The 15,540-nt window shown below is 44.9% G+C and overlaps 1 long non-coding RNA gene across 3 annotated transcripts; it reads right to left on the bottom strand.

Moving 5' to 3' along the window:
* Nucleotides 1–708: 708 nt before the first annotated feature.
* Nucleotides 709–15,212, bottom strand: LOC311616586. Of its 3 annotated transcripts, XR_014793951.1 has the most exons (4): nucleotides 6,062–6,174; nucleotides 5,037–5,167; nucleotides 4,338–4,456; nucleotides 709–1,310 (listed from the first exon to the last, which is right to left on the bottom strand). It is a non-coding gene; the product is annotated as an uncharacterized lncRNA (long non-coding RNA). The 3 variants fall into 3 exon arrangements; XR_014793952.1 differs by lacking the exon at nucleotides 4,338–4,456; XR_014793950.1 differs by lacking the exons at nucleotides 4,338–4,456; nucleotides 5,037–5,167; nucleotides 6,062–6,174 and adding an exon at nucleotides 15,064–15,212.
* Nucleotides 15,213–15,540: the final 328 nt, after the last annotated feature.

Below are 15,540 nucleotides of genomic sequence, written 5' to 3'. Positions count from 1 at the left end.
AGAAAAGGGGACCAGCAGAAGCGCTGCCCAGAAACCCAAATCTCCCTTCCTGGGTGGTGCCTGGGGTAGTCCTTGGGTCGCACAGCAAAACTAATTTTGCTTCCTCTCTCTCCCCTCTTCCCCCAAGGGGAAAACCCACTGTCGTCTCCAGAACTGAACCCAGCTGTTCTGACCTCAAATTAAAACACATCCCTTCTCAGTGCCCGGAGACAAGGGAGCTTGTAGAAATTCTGCCCGGAAAGTCCGTTCTTCAGAATGAGGCTATTCACTAACACAAGCTGATTTTCTGCTATTTCCTACGGAAGCAAGATGAAAATCCCCAATAAAAGCCAGGGATGGCCAAAGTATTACTACTATGCTGTTTAGAGTGAGGGGAAACAAAAAGGAAATTTCAATTCCCCCAAATTTTTCTTTCTTTTTTTTTTTTTTTTTTTGATCATTTGAAACACCTTTGCATTTTTAAGATCCAGGTGGCATGTTACTGGTAATTTAACTTCAGGATTGGTTCTACGATTTTAAAGTTCATTTGATCTTTCAATTGAGCTTATCTCCTGTAATCAAAAGAGCCATTTCCTTCAGCTTATTTTTTTAAAAACTGAATTTCTTTCTAAAACGGCATGCTGCCTGTTTCACCCCGGGTTTTCAAGGGGCACCTAAAAAATAAATGCCACAACATACTTATGCACATTATGATCATGAGGCAGTATATGCAAATTGACACTTTATTAAGTTATCTGTTTTCAGATATCTGAGTTAAGGTTCAATATTTTCCTCTAAGATGGGAGGGCATTTTGTTTCCATAAAATTGGTTAACAATCTATTGTTATACATAGCTACCTAGTAGTTTCTCTGGAATAAAGTACATCATCAGTGAAAGAAGCCCGGATTGATGAGGTTGCTTGGTGGCGTGAGACTGTGGAGGGAAAGAGACAGCATTGTGAATACAGGTGATTTTAACCCTGAACACGGTGTGTTTGTTGTTAAAATGTTCTATCTTTATCCCACAGTTACCAAGGCTTCCATCTCTGCTATGGATGTGGATGCATACCGGGTCTATGGTTTTCAAGCAGCAACAGACTATGTGCTGCAAATGATTCCATTGTGGGGTGTAGGAAACCCCTGGATACATGCAGTTCTGTGGGTCAGAGCCCCGGCCAGCAGGAGCCCCAAAGGCGAGCTCTGCAGATGTCTTCCGCGCTGGAGTGGACAGCCACGTTTCTGACAGGAGCTTCTGTGTCAGACGGGACCCCGGGGAGGGCAGAGCGTGGAGTGGGAAACGGCCCAACTGCAGTAGCAACAGCCTTGCCATCCTGGACGGGGAAGGAGCAAACATCACAGATTTATTCCTTCTGCATAAAATCAGTTCGCGAGTTTTCCATTTTCTTTCATTTTTATGAAAACACACACACACACACACACACACACACACACCAGAAACTTGATGCAAAATGGGTTCCAAAGTAAAATACATAGAAATATGGAAATTCAATTCTTTGAATTGAGTGCAAATCATCGTTCATACATAACACTGCATAACACATGTCAGAATTTCCTTGTGGCAAGCAAACTCATTGAAGACTGAGATCTGCAGTGTATCACAACACAGCGTGGAAACCGCGAGCATAACTTAACTTTCTTTTTAGTCTAAATTGCAATACGATGGTAAATCTGTTTTGAGACAAAGTGTTATCTACCTGTTATGATACATGATGCATGTCTGCCTACATGCAATCCAGCCTGTAAGATTGTGTTTTTAAAATTAAGAGATAATTTTTAAATATATATATATATATATATATATATATATATATATATATATATTGATTTCAGAGAGGAGAGGAGAGGGAGAGAGATAGAAACATCAATGATGAGAGAGAATCATTGATTGGCTGCCTCCTGAATGCCCCCACTGGGGATTGAGCCCACACCCCGGGCATGTGCCCTTGACCGGAATCCTGGAACCCTCAGTCTGCAGGCTGATGCTCTATCCACTGAGCCAAAGCAGCCAGGACAAAAGGAAATTTTAAAAGAAAATTGTTTGAGAGTGGCTCTCCCATCTTCTTCTGGTCTGAGATGAGTTATTTTTCTACTGCACTGTTAGTTATTTCCAAGTCTCACCTGGGCCAGAAATTAACCTAAGTTAGGTCTAAGATGCCAAAGAGGCTTTCTGCTCAGGACTGGCCTGATGACCATATTCCTCACTTTGAAACAATCACACACTCCTGCTGCAGTGAGAGCAGTAGGAATCTGGAGAGAGCAAAAAATTCTATGTGTGTGTGAGAGAGAGAAGGTAAGACATACAGTAAAGTCAAAGCTTTCCTCCATTACCCCAAGGAGAAAAAAAGTCAGGAACAATACATACAGTAAAGAGTAAAGAACCAGCTTAACAATTAACCTACTAACTGGTCCTGTTCTCAGTGTTTAGTGAGAACCACTCCTCCCCTCCTTCTCAATTCTTGACTTTTAGAAATGGGTCTAAGTTGCTCTGCATGTATTTTCTGGAGCTCAAAGGCTGAAGCGTTCTTCAGATTCAGGTGTCCTTTGTGGAACAGGGGCTGGTCTCCCCCGGCCCTGGGAAGGAAAGTGCCATGGACACAGACAATAGGGTGGTGAAGGCCTGGGACGGAGTGGGGGCGGGGGGTGAGGGAGGGCAGGGGGTGTCAATGGGGATAAAAGGGGGACATATGTAATACTTTCAACAATGAAGATTATTTTTAAAACAGGTAAAACTAGAAAAGAAAAAAAAAGAAAAAGAAAAAGAAAAAGAAAAAGAAAAAGAAGGGAAGGGAAGGGAAAAGTGAACTGGAGATTCTTGAGCAGGCAGTTGTAACCTCTGAGGAGATGCTTCCAAACTTCACCAAGAACTCAAGTATTTATAGAAGTAAGAGTTCCTGCATCTGAAAGGGGCGGGCTCCTGGTGCTGACTGTGGAGAACACACACGTGGGTGCATGTGTGGAGGTGGGACTGTGGCAGGACCTGTTTGTGTCCACAGACTGTAACCCATACAGATGGGACTAGATCACCAAGAACACTCCTGGGGTTTTCTGGTGGGTCCTGGCCATGTCCAGGTGCCTTTTGCATGGCTTTGGAGTCTCACATAAAGACCCACACTGTGTTCCACCATCTGAAGCCACCCTTTTCTAGGGAAGGTTTATTTAAAGTACATGAACAATCGCCGTCTTCTAAAAGGCCTGAAGAGGACTCAGCAAGTTGGCCTTTTCCTCCTTTCCAAACACACCACCGTCAGTTTACTCAGGGCTCTGCGATAAGGGTGGGCAAATAGCAGGTAAAATACAGGGAAGGGAAGTACAACCTTAAGACAGAAGAGAACAAGTAAGTATTTTTTTACCCTCTCCTAATCCTGCTCCTTCTTCCCTGCTCTGCCTCTGAGAATAAGCCACCGGAGTCCCCGAGAACACTCAGAGTTGCTGCTCCTAAACGGCTCCTTTTCCAAGGAGGAACAAGGTCTGCTTCTGATCTGGGGCCTTAGACGCTCTGTTATTGCAGCTTAATTTTGCCGGAGCTTCTTTTCGAAGATTATTTGGAATGAATTGTTTCTTTTGTTTACTATCTAACAAACGACCTCTGCTAATCTTATATTTTATCTCCCTAACATATGGAAAAGCTATTTATTCTAGCCAATCACAATAAAGTAAAGAAAACCCTATTTTATGGAAAAATATATATCACTAGTCTGTTGATCATTAAAGATATGATTACCAGTGAAAACCCTCTGAAGGTGGCACATTTATGCTTCCAGGAACAGATGGGGACACGCATTTTCCTTGCAAATACTTTTGAAATTGCTCTACTGGTAGCAGTATAAAAATGATATACAGATGCCAGGGCCGGCATGGCCAGGATGAGTGCACCAGATTTACACAGTAAAGCCTTCACGCGCGGGCTGTCAGTTTTGATTGATCTCTACTATACCTCAGGAACTTGTTGACTAGGTAGGGAAACAGTGCAAATAATTCACCGCAGCAAGTCAGATAATTCACACAACCAATCGGTCTGCTTCACTTTCTGGCTGTGACATATGAGCCTTCCCCACAAAGATGCATCATTTTCCAGCTTGAGCAATATTCAGTGTCAGGAAAGGAAAGGTATTAACGCCACACAAAAGGAGGCAGACTGACGCAGGACCAGAAGTTGTGTGGGTAATGGAGGCCAGATCGTGCTGTACTATATAAGTCCTACAGGAGCGTTCAGGCTCAATTGTCATTATCATATTGATTAAAAAAAAAAAAAAGTTCATCATAGTGCAATTTTAGGTTTAACGCCAACGGATCGGGAAAGAGCAAAGAATTATCCCACAAAAGCACAACATTCTTACCGCAGGGACGTTTCCCTGTTCCAGTTCATTGATGGAGTTGATTAAGTTTAAATGAAGCAGACACTGGATAAAAGTAAGGGTATTGACCACTGGGCACCGCGATCCGTGCTTGAAAGGACCTGATACATGCAGAAAAGCAAGATTTGCTAAATGCTCTAATCTTCAATCAAATCTTACATCAATACAGACAAAGTTTGGTAATGAGAGATTCAATGAAGCATGTGGGAGAAAGAATTAATCCTCTTGGTCTAAACTGGCTTCAACTTTGAAGCTTGCTCCGAAGGAAAGACAGTTATCTAAATGCTAAATAAGAAACTTATTGTACTTTTCATGGCATGCTAATCTTTTGTCTATTTCATCTCTATTATGTGTATGCTCCTAGATTGCAGTTGTCATGGTGATTATATCAAGCCACGCTTGGGGACCGCGGTGAGAAGCCAGGCACGGAGGTGGAAAAGACCCCCGCGCAATCCGCAGCACCGAATCAAGTAAATAAATAAATAAGTAGAGGGGGGAGGAGGAGTAGGCAGGCTCCAGGCGCCTCTGGGGGCTCCCTCCAGCCAGGGTCAGGCCTTCCCCCCCTTCCATTGCCAAAGAGGGTTGGGTTTTCCTGTCTTTCCGGGCGTGGTCTCTCCGCCCGGCCAGCAGGGGGCAGTGTTTGGTAATGGTAGTGGGGAGAGGGTCAAGCATCCTTCCTACCTCAAATACCTTTCCCCATAAAGGCTCCTAGCTGGTTAGTCCACTTCCCGCCAGCCTTGTAAACAAATGGGTGGGAAGAACCACGGCAGAGGGAAGGGAGAGACACCAGGGCTCAGGCACGGGCGGTCAGCCTCCAGCCGGTGCCCTGAGAGTGGTCAGCCTCCAGCCGGTGCCCTGAGGGTGGTCAGCCTCCAGCCGGTGCCCTGAGGGTGGGAAGTTGAGCTGTAAGACCCTGACTGCCAGACGGGAATGCAAACCTGGAGTGGCCCACACAGCCCAGGCGGGAGGTGGAAACCACAGGGTCACTGGGGTCCCTGGTGACCAAAGGTGACCCTGGGCCCTTTATGTGTTTTACAAAAGTTGCCAAATTAAGACGGGATTATAACTGCTCAAGTCCTTGTCAGAGCTGAAAGGTTGGGAGCCTCAAATATGCCCCAGCAGTGTTGATGAAAAGCTTAAAAAGTAATAAAAGGGAGAAAAGAGCAAGGAAAGTAACATATATAACTCTTATTAAAGAGAAGAGCCACCGAGAGGTTGTGAACTTGAGTCACCGTTTGAACTTTAATTTGTTCATTAACAGGATTTGCCCCTCACTGTGAATGTTATTACTTCCCTCTGCCGCTCAGCAAAAACTCTGGGCATAATGAAAAAGTCTGGCGAAAAGTTAAATGCCTGGTAATTAATTCATTTAATTGAAGAAAGGAGGAAGAGAGAGGGTCCCACTGCAGGAGCTGAAAGCTGAGGGGTTGGGGGGGGGGGCTGTGGCGGCGGAGAAGGCTGGAATCTGCAATGAGGCCTCTCCAAGACCCAGTGCCTGTCACCCATGGGAGAGGGGAGACTTGCTATCTGATGAGGCTCCTTCAGCAGAAATAATGCCAGCAGCTCGCAGACCCCCTGGCCCATGTCACCTGCCCCTGGTCCAAACCCTCCAGCCAGGGTTTCAGCCAGCAGCTACTCTGGGTAATCGGTTAGGGTGGCATGGATACAAGAAATCCAAAAATGATATATATTTAGAAAATCTTTACATAGTAGATGTCTTTTGCTTTCTCCACTTCCTTCCCTTAGAGCAGGTTTCCTCTGCAATCTTCTGTTTCCAGGTTGGAGTGAAAAGGAGTGTCAGGAGCCGGATATAATCTGCATGTTTGCATCTTAATCAGCCTTATAATGTCATTCTTTCTCCCCTACCATCCCCACCCCAGCAGGTGATTTAAAGAAACTCAGGAGATAAGAAATGAACTACAGTCCCTGCCCCTGCTCAGAAGCAGCTGGCTTTGCCTCTAACCTCACAGGGCCTGCCTCTTCCTTTGTCACTTACCTTCCTCCTGTGTTCAGCAACCGGTGCGCACATCCCTTTGCATGTGCATGCTCCTTCCCAGGGAAGCAATGCTTGGCCACAATGAGCTATTATGACTCCCAAGAGTTATCACCATGTTGCCCTTATAGCCAAAGGAGAACACCAGAGTTCAGGAAATCCGTGGTAGGGTAGTTATCCTTTCCTGCTTAGTATGTGTAAGGCCCACCATTGGACAGTAACAGGCAGTTTCGATTTCCGTGTGTGTGTGTGTGTGTGTGTGTGTGTGTGTGTGTGTGTATGTATGTGTTTTAACTGATTTGAAAGAGAGAGAGGAATGGAAAAAGAGAGAGGGAGGAGGAGGAGGAGGAGGAGGAGGAGGAGGAGGAGGAGAGAGAGAGAGAGAGAGAGAGAGAGAGAGAGAGAGAGAGAGAGAGAGAGAGAGAGAGAGAGAGAGAAAGAGAGAGAAAGTTGCTATTCCACCCATTCATGCATTCATTCTTTGACTCCTGCATGTGCCCTGTCTGGGGATCAAACCTGCAACCTTGGTAATGCTCTAATCAACTGAATTAGCCGGCCAAGGCACATTTTTAAAACTGTATCTATATAATCAGTGTGACTTCCTTTAGAAATACTATTATGTACCATGTGTTTTCCCATTACAAAGCTACTATGAACAGAAAAGAGAGGGGGGAGGGGAGGGAGAGAGAGGGGTGAGGAGAGAATGAGAGACAATATAATTGAATTCCCTAGGATCCAAAACTATTTCCTAGGTTTGAGTTTTTAATTAAACCCCTTCTAAACCCCAGGGAAATAACAGAGTTTTCTCCTCCAAATCAAAATATCCCCAAGTGAAGTTATCAAAATTACCATTTTGCTGGCAGCATCCCCCTATTTAACCCAATGCCACTTGGAACTACAATCCTAACCTCAAACTCCAGACAGCTATAAATGGTCTGTGTCCGTGTCTTCCTGAAAACCAATGACAGGCACACATCCATCTGCGTCAGCAGGAAGAGGAAAGGAGCTGTTTGAAAGCGCTGTTTGAAAAGCTGGAGCGAGTTCTAGGGTTTGTTTAGCACTTAAGTGACTTCCCACCTTTTACAGTCCTTGGATATTGAGTGAGTCCTATTTTCCATAGTTGTGGATCAATATGGTACAGCCGTTTTATTCTGGGCAACTGACACTAAATATTAGGGGTCTATGAAAAATCAAAACAAGACAAAGGTTCCTTCACACCACACTGCTGGAGCCTAAGCTCCTTTTATGAAACTTTAGAGAGACCCACCAGCCAGGTCTGGTAACCCTGCTACTATCCTAATCTAGATCCTTACCACCTTCCTAATGCTTGAGTAAATTCCTTCCTACCTCCAAAACAGCCTTCGGAGTGCCTTGAGATTAACTATCATAAACCCCATTTTACTGGGAAGCCTTGAAAGCTCGGATAGCCTGTCACAGGTCCAGCTCCTTGAATCACCTGTAAGCCTGCTCTCTGCCCGCCCATCACTGGCCGTTTCCTGTCTGTGTTAGCCGACACAAAGCAAGGCAGCCCGCTCTCCCACTGCACACCGAAAACACCATGTGAATCATCTTCATTTCATTGAAGTTAGGAGATGCCAGGCAACATGTTAGGCATTATACATATTTCAGTCCTTCAATTGGGTGAAATATGATTATACCAATCTTAAGACTGTAGAAACTGAGGCCAACGAAGTCAACATAGGCATTCAACCCAGATCCCACAGCAGAGATAGGATCCTTATCTGTCTGTCTCAAATGCTGGTTTACTTTCCATTCTGGCATGCTCCCACCCTTGCTGCATTGTGTCTTCTGATCACTCCTTCTCTTCGCCATCTGAACGCCTTCTCCATTCCACTATACCTATCTGAACCCCACCCAGTTTGAGAATCCCAGAGAGAAATCCACAAGTCTATCTTGAAACCTTTCACCATCACCCTAGTCCTTGGCAGAATGCTCAACTCATTATCCGCAGCACGGACTTCTGGCACTCCCATTCTCTGTCATGTATGGTCATGTCAGTTATTTATTTATTTATTATTCAGTCCCTTTCAACTGCACCATAAGTTTCCTGAAGATGGGAATTCGCCTTCTATTTCTTTATATTCCTCTCTCACCCTCCCAGCTTAATATAGCTCCCTTCGTTGAGCATACACCGAACACAGCAATCCTTAAGAGTAGAATCTGTTACTATTGTCATTTTGCAAGTGAAGAAACTGCAATTCAGAGAGAACAAGAAACATGCCCAAGCCAATCAGGGAGTAAAGTAGCAGCTCTGATATTCGAACACAGGTTATCTGAATCCACTGCCCCTTTCCTTAGCGGACACATTGTACTGGCTCAAATACATTGTGCGGCACACAGTGTGAATTTATGAAGTGTCACTGTGTAGAATTCTCAACAAACCTCCAGAAAACAGCCCTCTAACCCTGACTTTGAACAAAGGTCAGTGGTTTTATTCTTTAGTAGGGTAGATTCTGAAACTCAACAGAAGAAAGGAGGAGCCTATACTAGGCCATAATATCCTGGGCAACCCCTCCCATTGCCCCTCCTCTCTGGGAGGCATGCCCATAGTGGGAGCCCAGGATGCTGTCTGTATCTGGTGTTTCTGCGAGCTAGAGTAGCAAATGTCCTTTCCTAGCAGCCTCTATGCCTTTTACAGAGGAAAGTAAGAGAAAATGAAAGACACACGTGTCAGTGTTTTTTTAATGGCCTGCGAAGGGGATTGGGTGGACTCCAGTCTCACTGTGTCGGCAGCAAAAATGGTTGCTGCTGTGGGGAGAATAACAACTGCAAAACATGTTCACGGCTGACCAATCAAACCAATATGCAGAACTCCAGCCGGCTTCTGGATCTCCTCTAGGATAGGAAAGTGGCAATGGGATTCAGAAATCTCTGAGAAAAGGAACTTCTGAGAGGATGAGAACCAAGGCCTGGCAGCCTAACCAGCTTTGTCCACATGGAGACTGTCCCTTTACTGCCAGAGCTGAAGATCTGCACTTAATAGTATTAAGTGAGCTAGCAGGTTTCTTTCCATCCAACAGGTCTTTAAGAATTTTTTTTTTTAATCTCTTGCAGTAGCATCAGAGTACTTCTTATGAATCTGAGAAAGGAGACGAAATGACTACTTATTCACTTGTGTCTAGTATACATGCTAAAACTAGCCTGTTCTCTCAAGTTCCCAAAGGGGGTCTCCATCCTCATTTATGTCTGGACAGCTCAAGGACTATGGCTCTTACCTTCACCTATAAAATCTGTGTTGTGGCACACAAAATCCTACACATGCACAGCACTTAATAAAACAAATCATTCCTTTTACTTCATCTCAAACGAGGTTCAAAACTACCTTTTGAAGTAGGCCCATTTAGGTGTTACTATTATATACATTTTGCCTATGAGGAAAACTAAAATTTGCCTCAAGTAACACAATTATTTAACCCAAAGACATAAGTATATTTGCTGCTTTGTGAAGTTGCCCTATTTCTTTGCTGGCTGGCCTTCCCTGTAAGTACATGGTGAATTTAGTCCCCTCTCCTGGTCCAGGATTCTTTCTACACATGATACTTCCCAATTCTCAGGGCATTTTCCCACCTTTTCTATATTCTGGATTCACATGTTAATTTCATAAACTGAAAACCAGGAATCTCTCTATCTGCAAGAGATGGGCTTTAAGCTACACTAATCCAACTTCTATTACAATTTGCTGGACCATACTAAGAATCTTCCACCCTAATCCTGAAGCTATAAACACTATATACAACATTTAACAGATTCACATTAAGAAATGTTTGGCTGGTTCTTACGTCTACATGCTAAAACTAACCCTAACGGCGGCGGCCGTTACAGGTTATCTGAATCCACTGAAGATGAGCAGGCATGATGGCTAGGCTATCTGGTTCCAAAGAAAGGCCAGCATCACTGCCACTTGTTTTTCCACATTTACCATTATTTATTGAGGTTTCTGGGTACCTGCTTCTTTCTTGTACTTGTAACATAAAATTTTGGAGCTGTTTTGTCTACCCAATAGACAAACAGTTGAGGGTCTTTCCCTGGAAAAGATCTGGAATTGGATCTGCCCACCTTGTTCCCTGACCCTTTAGTTAGATAAACCTGGGATCTAGGGCCCAGCAGGTCCCCTTTCATAATTTCTGGGCAATAACTATGCTCATCAAAGCAGGCAGGAAGTAAAATTCCAGATCTTATAAATGGATGATATAAGGACATTCGTTTTTCTTCTTTTTTTGCCCATCCTCATCCAAGGATATTTTTCCATTAATTTTTAAAGAAAGTGGAATAGAGGGAGGGAGGAAAGAGAGAGAAAGAAACATCAATATGAGAGAGACATTTACTGGTTGCCTCCCGTATACACTCCAACCAAGGCTGGAGCTTGAACCTGCAACCCAGGTACATGCCCTTAACCAGGCGTTGAACCCATGACCTTTGGTGTGCAGTCTGACACTCTATCCACTGAACAACACCTTGTCACGGCAAGGACATTTTTTTCTCTCTCAGCTCAAATTTGACTAATCTCCTTTCGTCTAACTCTGGGGTAAAAGACATAAATATATTTGTTGCTTTGTGAAGTTGCTCTATTTCTTGCTGGCTGACCTTCCCTATAAGTGCATCAGCATCTGCAACATTCCGTTTAAGCAAGGTCTTTTCTCTTTATCTGCTGGTCTTGCTCTCTCCTGGTCATTATGGTCTGGATCCCAGCTAATCACTAATGATCCCGACCTTCTATATTATACTAAAGATATTAGATCTGAACTCTTAGAAATTTTCCTACTTGGCTAATTACATTCTATATGCTTTTCTTGCTTCTCCATGTAGTCTTAGTTGGAGTTGAATTATTTCCTCAGTTCTTATTATTATTTTTAAATATATATACTTTTATTTCAGAGGAAGGGAGATAGAAACATCAATGATGAGAGAGAATCATTGATTGGCTGCCTCCTGCACACCCCCTACTGGTGATGGAGCCTACAACCCAGGCTTATGCCCTGACCTAGAATCACAAATTAACAGTTTACAACCCAGGCTTATGCCATGACCTCTGGTTCATAGATTAGTGCTCAACCACTGAGCCATCCCTATTTCCTCAGATTTTAAATTGTTTGCTGGTGGTTTCTGGGAAGCTCTTGTAAACTCTTCCCTCAAGTTAATTCAAATAATTATGATTCAAAAGCCTCATGACCTACTTTTCTCCCTCTCCCACTCTCTCTTTTCCTTTCCCATAGTCTATTCTTGAATATAATAAAGAGTTCAAACTCAGTTGATGAGGAATTTCATGATTCTGTATTTTGTATAGTAGATAGCATATTGCTAACTTAAAGCCGTACGCAGTGGTTCTACTACATATCTACTTTAGGGTCTATATTCACAACCAACTACTAAAACGGGAAGTGTTTTATCCCACAGGTTAGACTTCATCTACAGTCTAAGGATTACTGAGATTTTTTGGAATGGCCGGTGCCTTGCTCACTAAATAAAATACAGGTTAAGTCTGATTTCTTAATTGAGTGTGATTCTCTTATACTTCAAAGAATGTGGAGCACCAAGTCTGTAGAACTACATAGGACAATCCTGATTTTAGCCCATGACATCTTGAATTTCTCCTACCCAATTCCATATTTAGAGCTTAGCTTGTAATCACAGTAGCAAAAGTGAACTCTCATAAAATCCAGATTGATAAAAATTCTTGACAATATAACTTCCTGAAGTAATGTCTCTATACTGCACACCAATGTACTATATGTATATATGATGGTTAAATAGTAATTCATTGACAATCAAAGAATGTATAACTCCAAATGAGTACTTTTCTTAAAGCTATCCATTGGTATCTTAATTCCAATGGTGCTTCCATCATTCAAACTATGTTTGTATAATGACTTTAGAACCAGTTTGAATGTTACTCAAGAAAAAGTTATCTAATGTATTTCCAATTGTTTTGACCCCAATTATATTACCATGTCTTGATCACCCACCTTACTCTTCAGGGGACTGAAGGTCTTCAAAGGAAGACAACTTACCATCTACAGGGCTTTTTAACAAGCTGTGCTGTGGGTTCTGAAAACAGGATTCAAAAAAGAGCTCCAAAATAGGTCTGAGCAATGGCAGTAATGGAAGTACCATGCAGTAAGTGGCAGCCTTCCAAGATGGCAGGTTGGATAAGGATACACTGAAATGTACATGTAAGTCCTGGTATAGTTGTTAAAATACAGTTGTTAAAAGTTTATGTTCTGTTATAGTTGACTGTTAGTCCTAGTCATGATCACATAGTTTCAGCCCTATGGCACATTTTGAGGGTTAAGGATAAAATTATTCTTAACATCTTGGCTTCTCTTATTATACTTCACAAAGTTTTATATTCTTTAGATCCATTTTATAGATTTCACACAAAGATGTCTTTATTCAAGGATCTCAGCATTGTTGTGAATGACTTCAAGAATTATCCAAGAAAAATTAAAACTACAAATAATTGGGATATACACCTGGTCTGTTTTTCTATTTTAGTTAAAACAATGCAGTTTAACCCGGTGAATTTGTGACTACTTGGGATGTGTTTTGTTTGCTTGTCTCAATTGCAGGCAATTATTATTTCAGGTTGGGGGGGGGGGGGATAAGGGGGGAGGATATGTGGTTTTGATTTTAACTAAACATATGGTGCTTTCACTCACATAAAACCAGAGTCTAGCATGCCATATAAAGAGGTAAACCTTTTCATGAAAACTTTAGATTTTAAAATAATTTAAAAAAAATGTCACAAATCTCTTCAGTCATGCAAGTCCTTCAAAACTTCGTTGTACATTTTTTTTTTAAGAGAAAACACACAGTACTGTGAATAGGGCACAGTGTGGGGAACGCTTTCTGACTTCTAATTTATTTTCTCCACTTGACTTACTACTTGAGAGTAGCCAACAACTTTCCATTTGTACAAATGAAATGCCAGTCTTTAACTCTTTCATAATACTACTCCTTGAGTTTCTTGGAGTTAGAGGGTATACATGTTTTAGTTACATTTTAACAACTATTTATTAAATGCCTACAGGGGTCATGTTCAATGTCAAAGGAAAGAGGAGGACCTTAATAGGTAAGGAATAAGTACTTAGTAATAAATGGAGGAAAAGAAAACCATATCAAGGGTCAACACAGAGTCCACTGTAAAACTAACAGGATTTGGTCTGTGTAAATCAAACCTATTATATAATACCAATTTTAAAGCATTCACTTAGATTTGGATTGCTTTAGATTTCAGAATCCATTCATTAGGGCCCTAGCCATACTTTTGAACCTAATCACTTGTTTCAAGTGATTCTTGATATAATTAGTTTTTAATACCCATGAGTAAGTAGTAGTCATTAAGACTGGCGTTTTACAGAAAATTTACCTGACTTCCATTCCTCAGATAAACTGATCCTTTTATACGTTCAGCACTTGTGCTAAAAGCATATGGCCTCTCATTTAAACTAGCAGAGGACTTCTCTCTCACCACAGAGGTATAAACGCATCTCGTTTCCTCACTTTTTTCAATTATTCCAGTTTTTAGATTGTATGGTTTCATACATAGAATTCTCTCGCTGACTTATGATGGACTATTTGTCGGGGTCACATAACATTTCTGCTCCTCGGTTTATAAGAAAGAATAGGAATAGAACAAAACCCTCCTCCATCCTACCGGGGCTTTGGTGAGCACTGATAAATGCCTACAACGTGACAAATGCTACTCCCTCTTTCAGCGTTTTGGAAAGATGTCCACCAACCACAAAATACTTCTTGGTATGTGGATTAAAAGTGCTTCTTGCAGACGGTCTCAGACGTTTCCTTGCAAGATAGCGTGTCCAGCGGTGGCCTGTGCATTACCCGTCCTCCAGGACGCACTGACATTGCACTTCCTAACGGCTTGGCATGGGGGTCGCTGTCAAAAGGGCCTGCACGGCAGCCGCGCGTGGTTGGGCAAAGGGTGGGTGTGGGCCTGGCAGAGGGCCGGGAGCTGAGGACGCGGAGCCGCTGCCCGCGCGGGGAGGAGGGTGTGCGGTGCGTGAGCAGGGCCTCCGCCTTTCAGCTCCCATTTCGGAAGAGAAGGGAAGATGGGGGGAAGGGGTGGGGGGCGGAGATCTCATGGACCAGATGGGGAGGCCAGATAGGCAAGTCCCCGCGACCAAAGTAGGAAAAAAAAAACTTTTTTTTTTTCAAATTCGAATCCCATCCAGGAATAGGCCTTTGGGTCTCTTCCCCACGCGCCCCCGCAGCGGCACACGCTTCGCTGGGAAATGACATCCAGGCTGGAGGCTGGACGGAGGGCGCGCGGGTCCCCGCGGCGAGGCGGGCTGAGGGGTGCGGCAGGGCCCGGCCCACGGGCTCCCGGCTCGGGGGTCCCTCCCGACCCGCTCTCAGGCCCCGCGCCCCCCGCGGGACCCCCGCCGCCTCTCCTCGCCTCTCCTCGCCTCCCGGGGTCTTCGGCCGGCAAGGCTGGGCCCGGGACGGGGTCCCCCAGCCGCCTTCCCACTCGCTGCGTGAGGCCCCGCGCTCCCACCTGCACACACACACCCCCGGGGCCGCGGCGCCTCCGCGCCTCGCCTCCCCCGCTCCCGGCTCTCCGGGAGCCGCCGCCGCGCTCCTGCGGGGAAGCCCCGCCGAGAAGCCTGCGGCGCGAGCTGGGACCCCTTGCGCGCGAGCACCCGCCCCCCGCAGGCCCGGCGCCGGGGACACTCTCACCTCGGATGCGGGGCGCTGCCACCTGCGGGAGGAGGAGGGCGGGCGGGGAGCGCTCACCCCGGGCCGCCGGCCCGGACCTCGCGGCGCAGGACGCGGGAGCTCAGGAGCCCCAGCGGGGAGCGCCCCGCCGCCGCCGCCTCGGAAGGGAGGCCTCTACCGTCCGGCCGCGGACCTGCAGCCCCGGGCGCTGCCGCCGGCCCCGCCCACCTGGCTGCCCTCGCCACGCCCCTCCCGTCGGCCCCGCCCCCTGGCCTTCTTTTCTCCTGCCGGCTCCCTCCCCGCCCCTCTGCCCGCGGGGTGCAGTCGCCTCTCCGGGAGACCGACGCCGCGCGCCGGGAAGAGATCTTTCCACCAGAATGAGCTGTGATATCCTTTTGATGGCTATAATTTATTCCGAATCGTCCCTGGACTGAAACGATCAATTAGCAGCCCGAAACGCGCTGCGAAGTAAATTGTCACACTCTCTATTACAGAATG

Source organism: Pipistrellus hanaki (genome assembly GCF_964339955.1).
Source record: "Pipistrellus hanaki genome assembly, chromosome: 2".
NCBI classification, from domain to species: domain Eukaryota; kingdom Metazoa; phylum Chordata; class Mammalia; order Chiroptera; family Vespertilionidae; genus Pipistrellus; species Pipistrellus hanaki.
Note: the sequence above shows the minus strand (reverse complement) of the source record. Positions and strands in the feature narration are given on the sequence as shown.